The 5,284-nt window shown below is 36.3% G+C and overlaps 1 pseudogene; it reads right to left on the bottom strand.

The window, feature by feature from the left end:
• Positions 1 to 3,756: 3,756 nt before the first annotated feature.
• On the bottom strand, positions 3,757 to 4,476 carry LOC144221684 (general transcription factor 3C polypeptide 6 pseudogene; annotated as a pseudogene).
• Between the last annotated feature and the right edge of the window lie 808 nt (positions 4,477 to 5,284).

The following is a 5,284-nucleotide window of genomic DNA, read 5'->3' as shown; positions in this document are numbered from 1 at the left end:
AGAATCTTCTCAAATATTTGCTTTAGAAAGCTTTACAATTTTTAGCTTTTACATGTAGTTCTATAATCTATCTCAGATTAATTTTTGTGTATGGTATCAGGAAGTTTTACATCATTAAAACTGTTTTCTGCCCCAATCTCTCTTTTATCCACATCTGTGTCTCCATGCAAGATTTAAATTTGTTCCACAGATTCTTAACATTCTATTTGTATTTTCAGTTTTCCCCTTAGTTTTTCAGAATAAATCATTTTTATTTAGATNTTTGTATCCTGGACAATGTAAATGACAGATTTTGGATTCTGACATATTCTTCCAAAGAATTTTGCTTTATATGATGTTTTTATATCCAAATACTGGATTTTCCCTCCATTTTTAAAACATATTTTGTTGTTTTTTTTAAATAATTGAAGTACAGTTGACTTACAATATTATATTAGTTTCAGATGTGTAACATAGTGATTTGACAATTATATACATTATAAAATACTCACCATAAGTGTAACTAACGTTTGTCACCATACAAAGTTATTACAATATTACTGACTATATTCCCTATGCTGTACTTTACATCTCAGTGTGTTATTTATTTTATAATTGAGAGTTTTTCACTCTTCATCCTTCTCACGTATGACTCATCATCCCACCCCCTTCCCTCTGGAAATACCAGTTTGTTCTCTGTACTTATGAGTTTATTTCCATTTGTCCATCCATGCTGTCCTAAATGGAAAGATTTCGTTCTTTTTTATGGTTGAAGAACATTCTTCTTTTCCCCTTCATCTATCAATAGACAGATTTCTTCCATACTCTGGCTATTATAAATAATGCGGCAATAACATAGGAGTGCACATATCTTTTAAAATTAACATTTTTGTTTTTTCGGGATGAACATCCAGAAGTGGAATTACTAGATCATATAGTATTTCTATGTTTAATATGGTGAGGAACCTCTACATTATTTTCCAGGGTGGCAGAACCAATTTACATTCCTAGCAACAGTGCATGCATGTTCCTTTTTCTCCACATCCTTGCCAACACTTACATCTTGTCTTTTTTCTCTTCTTCAGAATATAAAACTTTATTAACCTCTTCAACTTAAGGTATGTCATAGACTTCGAGTCTGGAGTTCTCTCTTGTCCAGCAAGAGTGCGAATGCAGGATTAAATATGGGAGAGGCTAATGTCTGGGAGGAGACAAGAGCCTGGAGTAAGGGTCCTTGCTCTGTATTTATTAGAATCAGAAGGCTTACAAATGTAATGGATGTGCAGAAAGAGACAATGAAACCGTGATCATTAACTCAAGTGTGTGAAAGAAAAGGGGTTTCAAAGATATATGGTGTTGGGGGTTTGGGTCAATACAAAACAAAATCCTGGCACCGAGCAGGTGACTGTTTATGACAGCCACCAGGCGTCATGTCTGTTTCTCTTAAGTTGCCTAGGGGATAAGACAGATAGAGCATGCTACCTAAGATCAACAAGGCAACTTTCTTTTGCTAACTGGCTCCAGGAAATTTCACTCTGCTGCTGCAGTCTATTGCCCTGTTTACCAGTTCTTGGACACGTTTGTCCTGTGGAAGGAGCTTTTTGCTTTTGTTCTATGCTGGGGGAGCTTTTGCCCTATTTATCTATTCTCAGACACTTTTGTCCTGTGGAAGCGGCTTTCTGCTTTTGCTCTATACTGGGGATGCTTTCGCCCTGTTTACTATTCTTGGATGCTTTTATCATAAGCTGTGTTAGCCCATTGTTGCAGGCTCAGAGAATTCCTAACCTTATTCCCCACAAAGGTAGAACTATGCTGTAGTCTAGATCAGTTCCTTCTGCAAGATTACAGATCTCAAGAATCTTCCATTCTACTTCCTTATACTTTTCTCTATTTTTCAAAATGCATAATGTATTAAATAGGATTATGTGTGGCTAATACAGAGTGACTTAAACAGGAGAAAAGTTATTTCTCTCTCACATAAAAGGCCAGAAGTAGGTAGTTACAGTGCCTCCTCTGCTTGAATAGCAGCAGTAGTCACAGGTTTGGAATCACATTCACATTCACAGTACCCAAAAGGCCTCATGGGACTGAACCTGGCACCAGGCTCATTTAAATTCATAGGAACCAGCACAGCAACATAAGGCTTCTTTCAACAGGAGGTTCTACTCTGGCACCCAAGTGTCAGTTCAGGTGTAAGGAAACAAGATCATTTGGGTGGGTGCAAAAACCGCTTTGGCTTAGAAACTTCAGTCTCCACAAAAACCAATCTTTGTATTAAGAAACACAGAACTTAAAGAAGCCCAAAGTCCATGTTTTCCAGTGGGCATTTAAAATCGTCATAGCCTTCCCAGTATAGATACAGTTTACCAATAAGGGGTTATTTTTAATCATAAACACTATTGCCTGACACCACAGTTGATATTCTATTATTATTTTATCTAGTGGATTTCCAAAGAAAACAGTGCCACAAGGTAAACTTGAAGTCATTTTTACCAGGAAGAAAAATAAGTAGTTTTATTTTTAACATTCTTTATTCTTGTCAGTCCAGGGCACTATCATATCAGGATCCATTATTATTATTAATTATTATTATTATTATTGAGAGAAAAAAAGAGTGAGGACAAGGGCAGAGGAGAGAGAATACTCATTGCAGAGCCTGACGTGAGTCTCAATAGCATGACACTGGGATTGTGACCTGAGTTGAAATCAAGAGTAGGACACTCAATTGACTGAGCCACCCAGGCACTCCAGGATCCTATATTCTACCTTGTTGCTCTGCCATCCATAGCTTCTATCTCCAAGGTTGCTTTATAGTCCAAAAAGCCTGCTGAAGTTCTAGCCATCACATCCATGTTTCAGCAGGAAGAAAGAGAAGATGAACTGGCCCATTTCCCTTCATGCCTTAAAGTTTTAAGCAATTTTCTGAAGCATTTATCATTCAATACTTATAATACTATGTCGCTGGCCAGAACTTAGTCATATGGCCACATATATAAGGACACATTGTTAACCAGAATAATTCTGGATTTTTTTAAAACAAAACAAAACAAAACAAAAAAAAGAAAAAAAAAGAAAAGAAAAGAAAGAACAGATATTGAGTGAGGTAATTGCAAGTTGAGTCAGAGATAGGTTGATGGAAGAAGCAGGAGAGATACAAAGAGTGAGAAAGACTTAGCCATAACTGGCTTTGAAAAGAGGAGGACCATAAACCAAGAAATGTAGGCAGGCTCTAGAAGCTGGGAATGGCCCTCAGATGACAGCAAGAAAGTGGGACCTTGATCTTTCAGTTACAAAGAACTGAAATCTGCCAGCAACTGAATGAAAATGCCAGCACCTGCAATCTCCAGGAAAGAATGGAGTCCTGTCAACACTTTAATTTTAGACCAGACCTACCAAGCTGCAAGATAATACACTTTTGTCACTTTAAGCCATTAAGTTCTCTGTGATTTGTGATGGCTGCAAAAACAAAAACAAAACAAAACAAAACAAAACAAAACACAAAACAAAACAAAACAAAAACCTTTTACACTTACCATAAAAAAACTTCCAATTTAAAAGACTTATCAGAGAAGGGTCCCTATAGTCATTTATACCATATTTTAAAATTTCAGATCATATCTGGTCCTTAGGGATTCTGGTATACTAAACTATACTATAGTTAGAAATGTGTGTATAACCAACAAAACTAGTAAAACAGTGAAAAATTGAAAGCTACACTGTTAACTATTTTATATAAAAAGTCCAAAAAATTCATTAGTAGTTGTTATGAGAAACATTTCATATAGGAGTGATTTCCAAGGCAGTATACTGAGTTTCCATAAAAACAGAACCTGTTGTCTCAGAAGAACGGATATCAATAAGAAGACCAGGCTTCTCTATTTCCAAGTTCAGTGGTTTCTCCTGTTCATAACTCAAGTTTGAATTATGTTACATTTGAATCTCTTGCTCTTCTAGTTCCAAAGGTTTGTTTGAAGTTGGAGCTACAACTTTGTTGTTTTCATTTTCATGCAGAAAGCTAAAGTCACGTTGAGTCTGTAAGAGAAATCATTGTCCTCGGTTTGCAGCCATTCCACATCACCTGTTTTCTTCTCCTTCCTTCTTTTCTGTCATAAGAGTTCTTGTCATGCTGAGCTTCCTCATTGTATGGTATTTATATTTAGCACTGCTTTTTTATTGCCTTCTGCATCACTATGTTCAACCATGTTACATTTTCTTCAAATATAACCTAGGTTCCAAGAGTGTCTTCATACTCTCCAGCAGAGACATAGCTGTCCACTTGCAGAATGGACCTTTCAGTGTCAAATCTTAAAATCTTGCATTTATTTTCACGTTTTGATAGAAACTCTGAATCAAAAATTCTGGACAATTCCACCAAAACCAACTGTTTTACCTCCTTTTTTTCTTCTTCTTGTCCTCACAGCTCCTCTCTGTGGCCGCCCTGACCCTGCACTTCTGTGGTATCTCTGAGTCAGTGGCCATGCCCTTCAGGGATGCCATCTTGAGTACAGTCCTATCTTGTCTTTTTTTATTCTATAGCCATTCTGACTGAGTCAGGTGATATCTCTTTGTGGTTTTGATTTGGATTTTCTTTGATGTTGAGCACCTTTTCATTTACCAGTTGGCCACCTGTATGTCTTATTTGGAAAAATTTTTGTTCAGTTCCTTTTTTGCAGTTTTCAGTTTGATTGTGGGTGTGTGTGTATGTGTGTGTGTGTGTGCGTGTGTGTGGTGAGTTCTTTATGTATTTTCAATATTAACATCTTATCTGATGTATCATTTGCAAATATCTTTTCCCATTCTGTTGGTTCCTTTTTCACTTTGATGATGGTCTCCTTCATTATGTAATAGCTTTTTAGTTTGATATAGTCCCAATTGTTTATTTTTTGTTTTTGTTTCCCTTGCTTTGAGGAGACAGATCCCGAAAAATATTGCTAATACCAGGGTTTAAGAGTTTATTACCTATATTTTCTGTGAGGAACTTTATATATTTCAGGTCTTACATTTAAGTCTTTAATTAATTTTGTATTTACTTTTGTGTATGGTAGAAGAAAGTGACCCTAGTTTCATTTTTTAACATACAGCTGTCCAGTTTTCACAACACCATCTGTTGAAGAGATGGAGTTTTTCCATTTTTAAAAATATATATATTTAAATATTTATTTATTTTGAGAGAGAGTGAGAGATAGAAAGACAGAGATGGGAAACGGTCAGAGAAAGAGAGGAGGATGGAGAGAAAGAATCCTAAGCAACCTCTGTACTGACATGGGGCTCAGTCTCACAAACTGTGAGATCATGACCTGAGGCA

Source organism: Crocuta crocuta, unplaced genomic scaffold (genome assembly GCF_008692635.1).
Source record: "Crocuta crocuta isolate KB4526 unplaced genomic scaffold, BGI_CrCroc_1.0 scaffold161, whole genome shotgun sequence".
Classification (NCBI taxonomy): Eukaryota; Metazoa; Chordata; class Mammalia; order Carnivora; family Hyaenidae; genus Crocuta; species Crocuta crocuta.
The sequence above is the reverse complement of the archived record's forward strand: the minus strand, read 5'-3'. Positions and strand labels throughout refer to the sequence as shown.